At 33.2% G+C, this 20,418-nt stretch overlaps 1 long non-coding RNA gene across 2 annotated transcripts; it reads left to right on the forward strand.

Annotated features, from left to right (window-relative positions):
- Nucleotides 1-1,938: 1,938 nt before the first annotated feature.
- On the forward strand, nt 1,939-17,722 carry LOC118681461 (uncharacterized). Of its 2 annotated transcripts, none has more exons than XR_004977202.2 (3): nt 1,939-2,153; nt 9,571-9,667; nt 17,367-17,722. It is a non-coding gene; the product is annotated as an uncharacterized lncRNA (long non-coding RNA). The 2 variants fall into 2 exon arrangements; XR_011396432.1 differs by lacking the exon at nt 1,939-2,153 and adding an exon at nt 2,410-2,910.
- Nucleotides 17,723-20,418: the final 2,696 nt, after the last annotated feature.

Raw genomic sequence — 20,418 nt, forward strand, 5'->3', positions numbered from 1 at the left:
GATCCGTTCTGAACAATATGTTCACAGATTGTAGTATCGTATTGGATACTAAATTATACCGACTTTCGCGAAGATATCATGCCAAATAAAAGAAAAGTTCCACATAAGGGCTCCGCTACTATTTAGGAATGAAGAAGACTTAATATTTGCTAGTTTTTATCTGCAATGCAGTTGTAAAACGAAGCAAATAATTTAAAAAAATGTCGAAAACATTTTTTTAACGTAATTTATTTCAGTTCGATGATACCCCAACGTAGTCATATACCTCCGATTCAATTGTATTACTAGAACACGACAAGATGCTTAAGATATATGTATATTGTACATACATACACCTTCTGACTTTGAGGTCGATTTCGAGGTAACGAAAAGGAGTTCATTCAGAATTGTATGAACTATTTAGAGCCAGATGCAATTAATCTAAGTTCAAGCATGGTGATTCTCCGTACTGCGACTATTTTGATCTAACGATAAAGAAAAAAGAAACTATTTACACTAAACAGCTTAAAGAACTATGATGATTCCTCTAGACATGATTAAGTTATGCGATTGGGTAGAAAAATCCAGAAATGAAGTGGTCCTTTGTTGAACAAAAATATCATGGTATAAGGAAAGCGAAATCAAAGCTTTTCTTTAGTGAAGTGGACAAAAACTTGAACGTTGGAACCAAATGACATACATACATACATATGTATGCATGTATGAAAAGCATAAAAACAAAGTAGGGAATTGCAGAAATATTTTTAAGTGAGGTTAACTGAAGCAGAATAAAAACAAGAAAAAACGTTAATAGTGATCTGATCTGACCAATTTTTGTGGAGAATAATTTGTTGCCTTAAGCAATAACTCGTGGCTAATTTCGTGAAGATACCTCGTCAAATAAAAAAAATTTTCCATGCAAGCACTTTACTCCGATCGTTCAGTTAATATGGCAGCTATATGCTATAGTCATCCGATCTATACAATTTCTTCGGATATTAGATTAATGCTTTAAATAATAATACATGCCAAATTTCGTGGAGATACCTCGTCAAATGAAAGAGTTTTCCATACAAACACTTGATTCCAATTGTTCAGTTTGTATGGCAGCTATATGCTATAGTGGTCCGATATCGGCCGTTCCAAATGAGCAGCTTCTTTGTTAAAAAAGGACAGGTGCAAAATTTCAGATCGATTGCATTAAAACTGAGGGACTAGTTTGTACATATATATACAGACAGACGGACAGACGGACAGACAGACAGACGGACTAGGCTAAATCAAATCAGCTCATCATGCTGATCATTCATGTATATATTTTATAGGGTCTCCGATGTTTCCTTCTGGGTGTTACAAACTTCATGGCAAACTTAATATACCCTGTTCAGGGTACTGGATCAACCAGTATAAAGCTGTAGGCTGAATTCTTTGGACGTATTAATATAATATATTGATGTGATAAAATGTATAATTTTTCTCTACACGTCTCTTGGGGTTCTAAAGGGACACCGGGGGAAATTATTTCTGAAACATTTTTGGTACATTTTTTTACCAGGCTTGCAGGCATACAATGTGTAGGCTAAACAGATGGTGACTGTAATTTGTAGAAAACGTAAAAAAAAAGTAGCAATAAGTGAGCGAAAGAGAAAATCAGATTTCAACCGAACTAAAAATTCTCGTTCTTATATAAATATTGATATGTTTGAAAGTCTGCTTGCTCACCAAGTACAGTCGCTGGCGAAAAACAACAAAATATTATTTTAAAACGTTTGTATGTATGCCAAAAGTGCCCGCAACGATAGCAGCGTCAAAAGCTCTCGCTCACTTTTGCGAAAGAGACACAAAAGCATTATAAAAAGCGAGTAGCGCAAAATAAATAGAGAAACAAGAAGCAAAAAAAAAACTTGAAACCTGCCGGCCGGTTTTCATTGACGTGTCGTACTACCAAATGAGTTACGATTTTTGTAGTAATTGTGGTAGTCGTGGTAGTAGTCGTAGTGGTAGCAGTATTTCGTATGTGGCAGAATCAAGTGGACTGCGTACAGAACCGATTGTATATGGGCAAGGATATGGGGGGTAGTTGCATTATACAAATATTTCACAATTTTGCAGAAATTACGAGAGTATCTGCTGACCGACCGAACAAGAATTTCACAACAGAATGAAAGTACCAGGTATACATACACATATGTATGTATATATATCGGTGTATATATGCATATATAATGTATATAATATATATATATGTATATACAAATATATATATATATACATAATTATATACTAATATACATACAATAAAGGTAGTATCTCTGTTCGTTTGTCACTTTCGCTAAGTCCCCCCAAAATTTCACCGCCATCCAGGTGATAAAAAACATCGTAAAGATTACTATTGTAGTGGAATTGTCAACTCTAAACACACTGCGATTATATTCATACCTATGTACGAATCTTTCTAAGAACTTTGAAAATTCAATTCGTTCGACGTTTGCAAGCGTTTGGTAAAAATTCCTATAGAAGATATAAGAGCACAAAGTACATAGGTAGCATAGGAGAAAAATATCAGGAACCTGTGAAAGAAAGAAACCACTCAGTGAGAGAATAGTTGCTGGTGCCTCTCAAAATCAAAACAGGGATTTTGCTCAAAATTAGGAGAGACAAAGGCAGTGAGTGCTCAAAGGTGGCAAGAGAAATTAAATCTGTGAATGAGTAAAATGCTCAGTGTTGATGGCCTACTACTATTGTACTATCACTGCTACACTTTTTAGTATGAATGTAGTAGTATGGAGAAGTTTACTACTCTTTTAGCAAGCATTTGCTACAATTTTCAAGTTTAGAGATATACAAGAATGGTAGAGAGATTACGATAGCTTTATCTTGTTACTTTTCTTGGCGTGCATTTGACAGCAAAATACCTTAGGTCGTGACTAAGTAAGTAAGTGAATTTTATTAACAATTGCTATAAAGTTTGACAGTTCGTAGGTCTGTCGCAATCATGTCTCTGATATCCTGAGGGCTATCATTCCATAAACTGGTATTTTAAATACATTCGTCAGTACAACTTATGTAATTTCCTGTTATGTTTCTTTTTTTCAAAAAAAAAGTTATAAAAATATTATATAAATTTTATTTATTCAATTAAATAAACATTCCCAATTAAGCACAGGTAATTATTATTTTTGTCAATTTTTGTTATTTTTGCAAATACTTAAATATATTTCAATGAAATTGTAGTGTAAACAAACAATAACATTGTGTGTTTATGTATGTGTAAATAAAAATAAAGTAAAATTACAAATTTTTAACAAATTAAACATCAATGTTTGCTGACGCATAAAATAGTTGATAGACAGTGTTAGACAGTGTATGCATATTAGGGTGCCACCATACACATATTTTGGGTAAAAATTTGTTAAAACAGCGGGAATTTATAGAAATTAAAGTTTAAAAGATCAAGCAATTTGCAACATGAAATTTTGTATTTTTAGAATACATTTACTTTAAAAAAGACCTATTGAAATTCATAAACTAAGCTATCTTTATTATTGGCATATTGGCTAACGATATTTTATTTTAAAGGAAATTTGATAGGCTTTCTATTTTGCGTTCATTTAAAAAATCTAGTCTATGGATAGTATGAGGATTGCCTTTTATATTTCGGGATTAGCGAACAAATATTAATCATCAATAATCGCTTTATTGTTTTACAAAATATTCTCCATTAAGATCTAAACACTGTTGCATGCGTTTGAACCTATTGCGAAGCACTTTTGCCACTCTGATTGAGGTATTTTCAAAACATGCGTTCTAAATGCGTTAACTGTCTCTCAGTTTATTCTTTATGTACTATAAGACTATACGGTAGATAACTCATCAAATCCATATTTTGAGTACACAAAAAGAGAGGTGAAGAGTGACCCGTCTTCGGTGGTTAGTTTTCCTGATTTCTTGAAAGACAACTGGCAAACAAATGGCTCAGAATTTACTGTTTTGCGTTGCTCTAGTGGTATGGTTGCGACACGTCCAGTCCACAATCCAAAAAAAACACAGGCAACCATTTGCTTGGAAATACTTCGTGCGCAAACAACATTAGTTGGATTCGACTCATCTGGAAACACCCATATAGGCGACTGCTGTTTACTCCAAAAATCTTCCAAAATATAGTTTTCAAACTGAAATGTACATAATTTGGAATTTGAAATCAATGTAACTTAAGTAAAATTATCCCGGCAGAAGTAAAAAATATTTGCTAAAAGTAGTAGAGGCTCAGTTCACTGCCACATTGTTGTTATAGATAGTTCTTATAGTAGTTGCACCCTAATGTACATATACAAATAAATTCAAAGGCATACATATATGCATTTATAAAGCTACTACGCAAATAAATGTATACAGTTGTGCGAAATTGAAACAGAAGTTTACACAATTGAACAACTGTAGAAAAATACTCAAATATTAAGTATGTACATATGTATGATACTTATATCTTCAACAAATAGGCTTATATTTAATTTGTTATTTATAATTAGATATTTTCTGCAAAGGTCAGCACTTTATACGTACTTTAAGTTGTGCTATATTCTTAACACTCAATACACACCCTTGTACAAGAGTATTATAGATTTCCACATCGAGCATGAAGTTGTTGATTAGATGAGGAGTGCGTAAGTAATTAAGCCATGTCTGTCCACAAAAGATAGTTCTGTCTTAATCGTACTTGCCGCACATGTAACCCTAAATTGAGTTAGGTTCAGGATTGCAAATAATGCATTAAAAATAATTGATTTACATTAAAATTAGATTTCATTTTATTTCGTAATTTCAAATACCGCATCGAAAAAAATAGATTATTCTAAATGCGGGATTAAAAAATAAAAAAAACAAATATTTTAATCCCAAGTTCGGGATTAAAAAAAATATAATCCCACTAAAAATCACACCATCAGGATTAAAAAATGTAAATTTAATTTTTAATCACAAGTTCGGGACTATAAAATAAAAATCTAATTTTTAATCCCAAGAACGGAATTAAAAAATTAAAATTTAATTCTTAATTCAAATAATCTAATTCTTAATCCAAAAATTTTGAATAAAAAAATTCGCTACCCTGGTTGCGTTAGTATTGAAATCCTTCTTAAATTCAATTAAAAGTTTCAGTTTTAGAAGAGTGTAAAATTAATATGATTTTAAGTTTGATTTGTATATTTTACGTGTGACCAGTTATTTGGATATTCCATAGCATAATTTTTACATGGGGGTTAACGAAGCAAGGTATCGCTTTTATTCCTGTTTGTTACAATGTTCCCTTTTGTTTTGTTGATAAATAGATAGACCTTTGCTTAGCTGGTTTCGAGATTTTTTTTAATTTTTCTAGACCAACAAATATGGGTCAAAAGTGGGTAGAAACGATTTGATAGGGCTGGGAGTATATTTGAATATTCGGATATGCACATTATCTGTTTACACGGATAAAATGTGGATAATGCAGATAAAAATCTTAACTCGTTGAGACGAATGATATAAAAGCAGGCAGTAGCTGAGACTACACGTTTTCCTGCTAGGTATTTCATACTACATATGTAAATCAGTATGCGAAATTTAGTTACGCAATTTTCTAAAGGGTCATTGTCACACCTTCATATGTCAATTAAATGTTAAATATTTTACATTTTCAAATTTACTTATCAATAAATCGTGAAGACTTCAAAATAAATGAATTCAACAAATGGCCTTAAAGTGATTTTGATACTTGGTGGATAGTATGTTCTGTTTTACTTATAGAAATGCGGCTGCGGTCAAAAAAATAATTACACGTAACTCTTTGCTTTGATAACTAATTAATTTGTCGATCAATTTCGAATAACTTTAGTAAGGAATAGTGCTTAGAGGAAATGAGAAAATCTTCGATTTCACACCCAGTTATACAAGAGACCTTAGTGGTATAACAAGTAATGATACAATAGGAATTGAGATTACGACAATTGTGTACTCTTACTTTTAGTGGTGTGCGTTTGACAGAAAAAGTCATTGACGACGTCATGAACGAAAATAGAGTCTTTGTTTACAGTTATTATTGATGTTTGATAGTCCGCTTTGCTTACCACTTCTACTGCATATGATTACAAGTATATCAGTCAATTTGATTTACACCAGTAACTTGTTCGATTCGAGTCTCTCGTACACTTAAGGGGGTCGTCTGTCTACGCGCTGAAATTTTGGGTCTATTTTTGACGATGAATAACAAAAACACTTTAAGTATATATAATTTATATTTTCAAATTTTATTAATTAATTCTTATACTTATAGAAATAAGATATAGACATTTTTTTGCTTTCCAAAACTTTTGAGTCCTGGAATGCACCTTGGCAATAGATTCCAGCTTAAAAACCTTGAAACCAAATAATTTTTTTACCGAATGTTTATAACTCCAGTTATAACTAGACTCAAGTATTTTTTAAATTAACATACTTTTTGATCAAATTCTTTATAAGACAAATTTATAATATATTATATATAAAAAAATGTCTACATTACAAATATGCAAAAAAAATAAATTTTTTTTCAACCCGTGAAGGTTAACGACCACCCTAATATTAGACATATAATAATACAGCAATTGTTTCGCAAATGTGATTGTGTGCGTAAATTCGTAATTGATTGGCAGCAACAAGCCACAAATTGTGTGTGTATATTATTTTGGCCAAGTGTGTATTGATTTTGAAATAGTGCGGCGCTAATTTCATGCTGCTACAACAAAAAAGAAAACAACATACAAATATACAAATTCAAATTTAGATTTGCGATTACAATGACTTAAAAAGGCCGAACGCGAATTTTCGAGTTTTCTTCAAATACGCGCGCATGGTATATTACGATTTCTTATACCCTGAACAAAGTATATTCAGTTTGCCGCGATATTTGCAACATCCAAAAGGAAAATTCGCAGACCCTATAAAGTATTTGTATGTGTATGTATATGTATATAAGTTATCAGCGTCACGAGCTGAGTTGATTTAGCCATGTTCGTCTGTCCGTCCGTCTGTACATACGCGAACTAGTCCTTCAGTTTTTGACATATCGACTTGAAATTTTGCACACGTACATTTCTCATCAAGAAACTGCTCATTTGTGGGAACCGCCGAGATCGGACACAATGGCATATAGCTGCCATAGAAACTAACCGATCCAGCTTAGCCCTTGTATGGAAAACTTTTATTTGACAAAGTATTTTCACGGAATTTGGCATAGATTATCATCTAAGACATTGCTATAATTTCCAAAGAAATCGTTCAAATCGCCAAGTTATAGCATATAGCTGTCATACAAACTGACCGATCAAACTCAAGAAAAGATATTTTTATGCGCTTTTATGCTATAAAAAACCACATGTGAAGGGTATTATAGTTTCGGTGCAGCCGAAGTTCATATTTTTCTTGTATTGCTTGCGTTTGTCGTTGTTGTTTTCTTTATTTTTTGCACAAAGCTTGTGAAAAATTAAATTGCGTAACAATTGCTGGCCATTCCATTATGGAATAAATTGCGTGGCAGCGGCACTTAAACGCATTACATTTCCTTAGCTGGTAATTGTATCTTTTATCAGTTTTCCGCTGGAAAAACGGTGCGCGAAATGTACATACATTACGCCAATTATAAATAATAAAATACAAAATTTGTGAATGCATATGCACTCATGTACATATGTATATGTATACAATAGAAATGTAAGCGCAATCATTTATAAGAGCACAGTTGCCAAAGTATTTGAACTGAAGAACTACAAACATAGATAGGTAATACATTTGTAAGTATGTATAACTAAGCTTTCACATGCACCGCGCTTACGCCACACACGCACATACGCATCGCTGCTTACTACCCGCAGTGGAACAAGGCGTACAACAATTGCAGATACAATATTCGAATTTTTACCCTTATTCCGAAAACTTGAGCTGAGTTCAACGACCTCCACATTGTCTGCGCAGCAAGTTTTTGTTGGTTGAAGGTCATCGGAGACGCAAAAAAGCGGTGCCACCTGCCGCCACCCACTTTTTATTGTGCGTAGCGTAAATGAGCAAAAGAGCGTAGAGGGTGGGTGGGCGTGTAGTGTATGAGAGGATGCGAACAGATTGAGAGCGAATACAATTTCAATTAAGGAGAGAGTATTTCAGCTTTCTATGGCAGCGCAGGAATGAGTTTGGAATAATAAAAAATTCGAACTAAGCTCATTAGCTTATCAAGAAGTTTAAGCGAAAGTGAGCTTATATAAAAAATAGCTTCGGTAATAGTTTTAGATGCATTAATGTGGAACTGTTAGTAATTATTAATCCCTAATCAAAAGTTTAAAATACCAGCGAGGCTCGTTGACAGCCTTATAATACCATTTACAGGTGCATTTCTTATAGCATAAAAGTGTAGCTATATGCTATAGTGGTCCGATGTCGGGAACTCCGGCAAATGAGAAGTTTCTTAGGCGGATCGATATCTCAAAAACTGAGGCATCTGTTCGCGTATATACAGACGTACAGACAGATGGAAATGGCTAAATCGACCCGGCTCGTCACACTGATCATTTATATATATGGTTTATAGGATTTCCGCCATTTCCATCTGGGTGCTACAAACTACGTGGCAAACTAATATATCTTGTTCAGGGTATAAAGAGAAGGGAGGTCTAAAATTAGAGCACTGCGCACTCCTCTCTGAAACGTTTCACATTGAATAATTTTGTTGAAACCTACTAGCCATTTCCTTGATGCAGTCCAGCTCACACTTCCGTCGCAATAACGTACGAACGGCTACTTAACATAATTTACATTGAATCCAATTAACATGTTCTTAGACTCCCTCCTCTTGAATGTCATTCTGGAAGTTAAACCATTGTAGAAATCTCGTGTTGTTTCGAGAAACCGGTATATTTAGAATTAGTTAAATACCAAATTTGCGGCGTTATAAAATGTCTGTTACGCTATTTTAGAATTCACCACAGTAAAGAAGAAGCAGAAGAAAAAAATAAGTTTCAATTCGCAAACAACTATAGTGGGTCTAAAAATGCTAGTATATGCAAACTTATTAAGTTATTCAGAGAATAAAATATAATGAACGTAGATCCGGCATCTTCAAGCATGCAAAGAAGATAAAAAAGAAAATGGAAGAGGCGATGCCTCTAGCCAATTGGTGAATAATCGCAAAGTTTAACGCAAAATGTCTTTAATGATCCCCTGGCTCAAATCCTTTCGCCACACCACTGTGCACACGCAATACAATTTGGCTGATTTCAGTGCCATATTCATAATTGCATAGAACTTTTTTAATTAATTTTAAATCATAAGTTTTCAATAGTTTCCACCATAAATATAAATTTACAGACTGTGTAAAATTGAAGGTATATTCCACAAATTTATGTGAACATTCTATGCAGTATATACATACACACATACTTGTATGTACATACATACAAACGAGTGTTCATGCGTATTTGATTATGCAAATTTCTGGCAAATACTCAATTTGCTGTTTCACGCGCTTACTGTTTATATTTATTCCTCATTTCATTACAATGTATTACAATTTATATACATTCTCATTCACAGATACTACACACACGCACACAAACGCAAATATATATTTGAATATGTGTTCATGCGTACAAAAACTGCAGTAAATTGGTTGGAGGTTAGTGCGGAAGTGGTAAGTTTGTAAGTAGTTTCGGACCGCTGCATGTTTTAAAAAATTTTTGGATGCATTTTTTTTTTGGGATATTTGACATGCCCTGCTGAATTGGCGCCATTTTTTTTCAATAAAGTTCGAAAAACGAAAGAAAGTATTTTTGTAAAAATGCACTAAGATATTTTTCTAATCCAAATCCCAATCATATTTGAGGCATTATGCATAAAGGGTTATCAATTTCATCCACATGGATTATTTTTTTATATAGCTTAGAAAGTGCTTGGTCGAACAAAATACCGATATAAATTAAGTATACTGGTATAATCAAGGAATAAGGAGCGGTTAGACCACTTTAAAAAGGCATCCACATACCCTTGCGTATGAAACCTTTTTGTATCTTTCACATAAAAATTTTTGATGAGAGTAAAGCTCACAAACAGAGAAACGAGAAGCTATTAAAAACGAATATAAAGTAGTGAAGCAGATTGTCTGCAAATACTAGAGTTTTGGGTAATTTGTTTTTGGAAAATTTATGAATTCCTATACATTAGAAGATATCGAACATTTTAACAAAAGCTGTGATAGCTGTGTTGGGGTACTTTTTTCAATGGAACCTCGAAAAGCAATAAAATTAAAAGAAACTGGAATAATTAGGAAAAAGCTAACACTAAGCAGATTTGAAAAAAATCGACTTTACAAAAGGCTAAACGGTTATTTTGCTTTTTGAAGGTTTTTTCTTCTACAAACTCAAATTTGGATATTTACTTTTCTTAAAAAATTATTACTATAAAAATATATTACAATTTCGATTTTGCTAATGAATAGTTGTTAACTAAAAGCACAGAAAAAGCTCTACATTTAAGCAGCGAACTCTTTAGATGAAAATTTGGCGATTAAAAAAATTGAGAAAATATGGAATTTTCAAGAATGAGATAAGGTTAAGCAGACCTTAGTTAATCGAAAAAGTTTACAAAGCGTTATAAAAGCGTTTAGTTTCCTTTCCAACATTATGTTAGTGTATTAACGGAGCACCGCCAAGTAAATCTCAATAAATCGAAAAAGTTTATAAATATCTAAAAAAAAAAGATATTTTCTTAGAGTTATAATATGTTCTTTTCCTTTCTTTTCCTAACTCAAAACATTTCTGATTTCAACTGAAGCAGAGCTAAAGGAAAGTGGAGTTAATGAGTGCAATCGAGAGGGCATCTAGCAACATCTTCGCTCTAAACCCAAAACCAGGCTTCTACCCCACAATTTTTTAAAAATCTTTGCAGTTAAATGTGTATACGGTAATTGAGCCACACATTTACACATGCGTAATACATACATATAAACCATTACAACACTATACTTACTATTTCTAAAAATTCGACAAAACGAAGAATCGACACGAAAATAACGATTGTGAGAAGCATTCAGTTTCCCAAATAGAAAATGAAATCAAATCAAAAATTTTACATACGACTGTTTGTTTGTATCTGTATAAGCGTGTGTATGTGTGCCACGCATATGTATTATGCATAAGCTTTCAGCTGACCCTCAAATTGATATTAACATTTTGCGTAAAACTCAATTCCGAACGGTTTTCGCTAATTTACCATATTCAAGGCTTCACAGCCTTGCTGCTTCGAAATTTTGTGAGTTTTTAGTTTTCACAAAAAAAGGCAACACATTTGAAAAATGGCCTTGAATTGTAAATTTTTGAGCGCTGAAATTTCTTAAGTACGCAGTACAAGTATGCTTGTGTGTGTGCTTTTGCATTTGAAATTAAAAAATCAAATTTTATGTTTGATTAGAGGCGCTGGCTAGCGATGAGCAAAATAAAAGTGAAAACTTTTTTGTTGCGTCCAAATGGGACTATATACATAAATGGAAATAGAATTACGTGGTGTTATGCTGAAAAATGGTAACGCTGATAATGCAATCGCACAAACTAACAGGCTTATCTCGATGAAACGGGTGAAGTCACAGAGGCTCTTATGTTCTGCTCAACATAATTGAGTAATCGGAAGTAATGTTCGAGATGTTGACAAATTGCGGTGTGTACTTGATTAAAAAAATTATTTATTTATTGCAAAGTCGTTATAAAAATAAAGCAGCTAATTGATGTTTTGGTTTGTTAGAAAGAGTAAATACATATTCAATTAATTTTTAATGTTCACACAACTTATTTTTTTTTTTCAAATAAAATATTTGTATGTGGCAACTGTACCTTAAAAATGGATCTGCGATCAACTGTTTTCAGTCGCATGTTGTGATATATATTTTTTCAGTTATGGCAAAGCCGATATGAATATGTCAAGTTAGACATTGTTATTTCTGAAAATAGTTGCTATAAAAAGGTTTCACAAAAGGGTTACGATATTCATGTTCATTTCAAATTGGTTTTTGATTTTCGCAACCTTAAAGGTTTTCTTTTTGATCTTACTTATACTGCAGCAAGAAACATAAGTAATTCAGGGTGAACTCTAACAGAGCAAGTGGTTTGGAAGATGGCTCATCTCGCAAACTTCTTAGCATTGCATTTGCCCGATTTAAAAATTAAAACTTTAGGATAAGTAAATCCATTAATACAACAGCTAGCGAAAATTAATTTCACCATTGCCGTGGCAACTTTGAAAACTATTGTTTAAGAAATAAGATGTAGAGTCTATCTATTATAATAATCGGTGCATTTGGAGTGAGGAGTGGATATATAAAGAGGTATTGAGAGGTTTAAGCATAATCTTCTGACTAATTCGCTATGGTTATGAAAACTTTTTTATCATTGGCGATCACCTGGATATTTCGTAAGCCCACTTTTTAGCCCTGTAGAGATTTTTTATACTTTGACATTGTTTTGTAGATCAGCTGAAATCCCTCGATGGGTCATGAGCTTCAAGAATAATGATCTTACATTAAGAAGTTCCTGAAGATAAGATATCGGGTGTAAGTGTTCTGTAATTATCACTACCGTATTTACCAATCACTCATTCCGAAAAGTAGGAGCCATTGGGTTTGTTCACCTAGTGTATATGGTCAAAGTGATTTTGTTGTACGCCCTGTCTAGCTGGTATTCTAAGGCTTGAGGTGTCCATCTAAAATACTTTCAGACGGCCTTTAGGATGTGAACAGTGCAGCTTGTCCCCTTTTTCGTTTCTTACTATATCCTATATGATTGAGTGTCCAAAAGATGCTCACTAAGTTTGCTACTTAAAGTCTATTCAGTGAGACTTCGTGTTGATGCTAAGGATAAAATGTATTTTTCATAGAATAAAAAATTTTTGCTTAATTTAGTTTATGAATACCACACAATATATTTTTTCTTTATATGCCGTCAACACTTGCTAGCAATACCTGTTCTCATTATCGGGGCATTACATTTTCTTCCAACTACCTTGTAAACATAAACAAAGTTCCAAAAATAAACGACATTACAATAAATAAATAAATATCACCGTGATAGCGGTTCATTCATTATTAAAGCAAAAAAAAAAAAAAAAAAAAAAAAAAAACTGTAACACAAACAAAACGAAAACATTTAATTCGTCGGTCGGTTACACCCAAAGTACCGAGTTTATCAAAGCAACACAACTGATTGAAAATGTGGACACCAGGGACTACAATTGTTACCTTAGAACACAGGCTAAGTTTATTGGCTTTCATTATATATATATATGATGAGAAAGCATAATTTCTCTTGAAGTGCGGTAGCCGATGAGAGAAGTAGTTGACTTTGAAATTGCGTGACAACGTGCGGCGATACATAATTTATCAAAAAAAAAAAAAACAAAAATTGCTTCGGAGCCTTAGAAGGACACACCTAAATGCCAAGTTAAGCGCAAACATACTAGCACACATATGTATATCTAGTATTATCTTCAAGACTTCTCCTTGTCGAAAATCAGCAATCGGCTGTCGAATTGTAACATTTAGAGGCTACAGTTTTATTGGACATTAACCTGCTTGAAGTTGAGCACACTTTAACCTCTCTCACACTGCCCATTGCGGGGTACATACATACATATATATGTAAAGCTGGATACGAACCTCTACAGTGCATGCACTATGTTTGTGTACGCGTTTAACTCACGAACAGCTAGAGTTCAAACAAAGTTTGTTCGCCGATGTTATTCTGCTTTGTCTCTGCGGTTGTCTCTGTTGTTGTACTTGAGTTTTGCTATACGAAAAATTCAATTGTGGCTATGACCTCGTGCATGAGAGATTTCATATTTGTATGTATGTATGTGTGTGTGTATTTTTGTTACGCATCAAAGGTGGCAACAATGCCAGGCCCTTTCCACTTCGAAGGAGGTGGTTATTCTTTGTTCGCATTATGGAAATTCTTTGTTTGCAACTCTTCTCTGTGGATGCATTGCGCACAAAGAGTACGCGAGCACACCATGCCAAGGAAAATTGAGTTAATAATGAACCTGATTTTTCTTCATTCAATTCACAAAACGAAAATAATTAAAAATAAAAAACCTGTAGTGTGTACTACAAGTACTAATATATATGTATGTATATATTTAGTTTAAATTTCAAAAATCTCTCTACAATGAACATCACTAGTTCCTTATCTCAGTTTTCCGGCGAAATCAAAATCTGATTAAACCCAGCAAAATCGCTGATATAACTTACTTTTCGTACAACAGCTGCAGAGAGGATTTACAACAATATTTGATCTTCATAGCGGCACCGATTTTTCAACAAACCCTTTTTGACCAAACACTTGATAAGACAGGAAAGAGATACTTCTATTATCTTAAATATATATTATATACTTTACTATACCATGAATTATAATTGAATATATAACAAAATACAAGAAATCTAAATAAAGATTTAATATTAGATCAAACAATCAATTTACGTATAGCCAGAGTGAAATATTCCCTAGAGTACCAAGCCTAGTCAAACTAAACCCATATGTCATGGGAATTGGTTAATTGCCGTACTTAGGCCCATTGTGCTAACCAAATTAAGCCTTATCCAACAACTCAGTGGATTTGGGGGTTTTCCACCCCAGTTGCTAGATGTCTTTTAAGTTGGTGCATTGGGAGCCGTGGAATATACATTCTGCCGAATCTACTTTTCCATTTTCTGAAAGTGAGATCTTAATGATAGGTGCCCTGTGATGACCACTACAATATTACTTTTTCGGTCGGTCCACCATCAACACTACCCCAAAGTAAATTTGTGGTAAGCTCTGTGTTGCTTGTGTTCCAACAGATGAGGTGTTCCCCTAGGGTACATTGCTTCAAAGAGCCCCTGAAGGAGCTGAATGGTCTCCCAGCTGCGACCGAGAGGGCCAGCTCGTCTGCTTTTTTATTTCCTTCTATTCCTATATGACTGGGTAGCCAGATGATATTAAACGAGTTACCTACTGAGAGTCTAGTTTTTGTCTGATTGCATAACCTAACGCAATGTTACTAAGTATTGGCGCTGCGGATAGCCTTAATTGCCGCTAGGCTATCCACTAGAAGGTTTATGGACTTGCTAGTTAGTGCAGAAGCCCATTTGGGATCTTTTGTTATGCCCACTATTTCGGCATGAAAGACTGAATCTTAGTCATTTGGTTTGAAGCTACCTTCTGTGTATAAATTACTACAGAAGAAGCTCACTCCTGTTCCTATTTCAACCTTTGATTCGTCGTGAATATGCCGTTGTAACTGTCGAACTCAGAGCCATCAATGGTCAATTCTTCTCTACTGATAAATGAAAACGTTGTATATAATAACTCATGGGAATTATTACACAGCCCTATAATTTAAAAGAGTCTAATTAAAAATAAGTAGTCCAAAAGTAAACAACTCTTATGAAGTCTTGATAATGGAGGCATTATTCGGCTAAGAGTAATAAGAAAATATAAGGCGAAGTCCTCAGGGAGTAAACTGAACTCAAGCCATTCAAAAGATTTTTCAATCAATATTTTTAAGTTTATGAATTCAAAATGGCCATCCCGGACGATAACATCCGAGAAAGTTTGCATTTTTATCATTATTTTATTAACGGTTACCGATTTGCAGATTGAGGATATACCAAAACATTTTGTCAACACTGCCAGGCAATGCTATTATAGCCATGTTCAAGCAAATAGCACACTTAGCCATAAAAATGCTGTTATGCAGTATATAGAAATATTGGAGTATTTTTTTTTGGAAATTAAGTATCTTGAGTTTTTCAAAGAATAACATACAAATATTTTGTATAGATGCCACTAGTTTCAAACAAAATTTATTTGAAAATTAGCAATTGAAATTCTACTAAAACTTTATACGGAAAAGCATAAAGATGTTTTTTTTTTTAAAGAGTTGCCACCTATTTTGAATACATTTTTAATTGCAATTATGAGACTGATAACGTATTTAGGCATTGTTAGAAAACATAAAAATGTTTTTATGAAATTGCCACCTGTTTTTAGACAAAAACTGTTTGAAAACTATTAAAATAAATCGAATATTGAAAATTCGAAATGAAACATCTGTTTAACAATGCTTTTAAATGATAGGTTTTTGTAAAAGTTTGCATAAAATTATCACCCTTACAGAATTTCCGAAAATTCTAAAAATTATCAAAAATAGAAATATATAAAAAACTATTGGGTTACTGCTATTTAGGAAGTATTATTTTATATTTCACAACAAATTACAATAAAAAATAAAACAAAAATAATAAACTACAATTTTCACCTATAGTTATTTTTATCCACTGTTCTTCTGTGCTGATTTTTGTATTTACTCATATGATTATTTTCGCTGCTATGATTTGTTTTCTCCACTAACTTGTCATTTTGAATTAAAATATCACAGTATTATTATATTTTGACAGCGCCTGAGGCAATATATCAGCAGCAGCAGCAGCAAAATATTCGACACAAATCAATCGACACCAGCCCGGGGCCGCCTTCACCTCTAGATGCTACATGACAAATAGCAACTTCCCAAGCTTTCAACTGCAAAACTTTGGTTTACGTTGCTCGCATTATTTACGCTAGCAGCAAACATTAGTTCTCAAGACCAATTCTGCAATGTTAAACACTCGAGGAGTTTTTGCCTACATAGATTTGCGATTTATTTGTTGCATAGTTTTTCTAAGAGAAACGGTATATTCATAGGCAAGCTGGGGTTCGCCGGGAAAACCTAATAAGAAATTTTAGTTTTATTTTAATTTTTTTCTGAAAAGATGCTGACAATGAAATTGAATTATGATTAATAGAGAGGCAGGCCATATTTCATTCGCTTTGCATTGGTAATAAAAACATCAAGGGAAGCGAAATCTACACAAATTAGACAAGAATGGAAATTCTATTTTAATTTTTTAAATTTCATTTCTAAAATATTCACTCATCTTTAGTCTGAGTCGTCAGTTTTTTGTTCTTTTAAAAAATTCTCAAAGGGACGTGCGTGTATATGAGAGAATGGATGAGCACTTGTCCGCAGGAATAAGTTTCAAAAAGTAATTAAGTACTTACCGAGAACTATGTATACATAAATACATAAAAAACAAACACAAATCCATATGTTGTATTCATTGTTAGTAACGTTTCATAAATTTAGTGCCTGCCGCTTTAGAAGAAAGGTCTTCTTTTTTGGGCATAGTTGATAGCTATTACTAGCACTTACTGTGTGTAAATATTAAGGTGATCGAATTTTTGCTTTCTTTTTTGATGTTCCGTTTATTTCCGACAATGTGGAAAATAGAATATGAGTAAAATGCTAATAATCAAAATATTTTACAGGGACAAATAGAAGCCAATAACTAACCCCGAAAATGAGAATCGTTTAATAACATCTGTCATATAATTTAATATATATTTGGCTATCCTTGGAAACTTCTCGAAAATACTCTGAATACACGGATAGCCAGATGGCATTGTTGACCTTGTCGGCGCCACAGATTAAGTCCAACGTAATCAACAATTGCAGAAAGGCTTTAAGCGCGCAGGCTGAATGCCGAACTCTATCACAAACTTTAAATGCAATACCTGAAATCCATCCAGAATCGCTGTCAATAAAAATCATAACGGAATATATTAATATACTTTATATAAAATGTAGATATAATTTTGTTTAAATAAAATACTCTTGTATTCTAGCGAACATTGTTTTGTATTAAACTTTAAAATTGTTGTAGAAATAAGAGTAAAGAGTATTTGATTAAATAATGGCAGATAAAATTATCATTACGAAGATTTTATTCTGAAGTTTAACAAAAATTATTAATCTCCACTTGAGTTAGTTTCATTGACTTCTTAAGAAGTTTTACTTAGGCAAAAATTTATTTTAGTTTTTATTACTTATAATCTTATATTTTTGTAGTTTCGATCGACTCACGATTATATTACTTGAATTCACAACCGACTTATAAACTATTGTCCGCTCACCCTAGTATGCGACGCTGCGTGAGATAGCAATAAGAATAGAAAGACTTCTTGCTGTTATGTACCTAATGACTCTCCTGTGATAACCTCAACTCTTCGTAGATACATACATACAAGTATGTGCTTATGCTTGTAAGTGACGTTGTCAGCGGAGCGCAACAAGTGAAAGGCCTAACATATGATGGGGAACGTAAAGGCAAAGGCAAAGGGACCACTTCAAGTGGGTCGCTATTCCACTTCATGTACACCAATATACATACCTATATATAATGCATACATATATTTTAGTAAGTGTAATGAACGATGATAAGCAATTCAATATTTGAGAATAGTTTTGAGTGGAAAATAAATGTTAGATTGGTACAAAAAGATACAAAATATGTCATAAACGCTTGACTTTGGATTTTTTTAAATTTAATTTCACTGATAACAGTATATACTAATAAATATATTTTCATCATTTTTACAGATGAGCTTTGTTGCTTGATCTAACTTTGGCAACTTTTGTTTTTTGCATAATAAGGTACACTTCATACTCCGTTAACCGCTTATGAAAAATGTAATTATACCCTTGCAACATGTTGCTACACAGTATAACAGTTTTGTTCACCTAAAGGCAGTTTGATTCTTCTAAAACTAAACGAGAAAGATATAGTGTTATATATGTATAAATGATCAGGATGACGAGACGGGTCGTCTATCCACGGACGGACGAGCAAGCTGTAACCTTAGTAAAAATTAAGATATATTGATGATACTTGGTACACAGGTTCCTCGGCACCACAAGAAATTAGGTATTGTAGATGGGCGTAATCGGACAACTGCCCCGCCAACAAAGTCTTTAAACGAAAACCTATAAAGTGCCATAACTTAGCACTAAATTTAGATATAAAACTGTAATTTTATACAGGCAATCGCACTGGGGAGGGTCATCTATGGTTAAACTTTTTTTTTCAAAAGTGGCCGTGGCCCTGCACTCTAATAAGTTTAATGTATATATCTTCTAAGCTATTCGAGCTATATAGCCCAAATTTGCACAGAATAAATATTTTTGATTCTTCCTATGACAGTATGAAAATGGATGATAACTTCGCCTGCTTCCCATAAAACGGCTTTGTTGAAAACTACTAAAACTGCGGTAAATCAATAACTAAATGCGTCAAAGGCATTAAATTTTACATCCGCGATAACACAAATGGATTTTATAGGGGGGTTTATCACATATATCCGGAACTAAATTCCATATAATTTGTATACTTTCCAGTATACAAATCAAGCCCCAATTAATATATCGGGACCAAACTTTGCACAAATAGTGCCTTTGAGATACGGAAATACTCACATCTAAAAATTTTTCAAATCGGACCACTACTGTTCAAGTGTTCAAGTCAAGGCCCAGTTACCGAATATTGGGGCCATACTGTCTGGTGCTAACTTTTTGTCGGAAATAACGGTCAATCTGAGAAATATATTATTGCAATTCGAAAAGAATCTCTTTTTGATAATAGCATGCCAGTATGTCAAAAATGGATTGAATCGGGTCAATACTTTTCTTAGCCCCCAGCTACCTTATCAAAATATTTTCGAACTTCCGGTTTACTTCATACCGCATATATCGGCCAATATGTGAGCTATCTTAATAAAATTAAGTAAATTGATTATAATGGCGCATTTTTGTGCCTAAAATGAGTAAAATCGGGTGAAGCTTTCCCTAGCTCCATCTAACTAATTACAGAATTTTTAAACATACGGTTGATACGGTTGAGTTGAGGTATCTTAATGAAACCCAGGAACATTTTATTCTGTTAATAGTATGTTGTATTGCCAAAAATAGATAAAATCGGGTTAATACTACCCCTATCTCTCATATACCTAACATAAGATTTTCAAATTTCCGATTAGCATTATGCCATATATATCAGTCAATATGTAAGATACCATAGTTTAACGTATAATATTCGATATAATATAGTTCAATGCCGAAAATATGTGCATTTAGTCTACGAATTACCCCAACTCTTATTTTAACAAACCGAACATGTCACTCAATATGTGAGTTATATATTTATGAAACTGCTTGAAAATATGATCTCAAGTATACCTCCGTAATGTCAAAATTAACTAAATCAGCCCATCCCTTTCTCCATCCTCAATATAGTCTGTACAATAATTTCAGACTTTCCACCTGACAAAATGTGTGATATTCTAATAAAATTAAATGAACAAGTTTTCTGAAAAATCGTGTGGGAATATTAATGAAATTGATCAAGACTTTGGTTCAAACCTTTTACCCCTCAAATAATGAATTGCAGTCCTCTGATTGACGTTCTCACATCAACTCATTATATTAAATGTAGCTTCTTCAGTTGAGTTTTTATCCCTTATATCTCATTTGAAGATAATTTTGAAA

Source organism: Bactrocera oleae, chromosome 5, assembly GCF_042242935.1.
Source record: "Bactrocera oleae isolate idBacOlea1 chromosome 5, idBacOlea1, whole genome shotgun sequence".
NCBI lineage: Eukaryota > Metazoa > Arthropoda > Insecta > Diptera > Tephritidae > Bactrocera > Bactrocera oleae.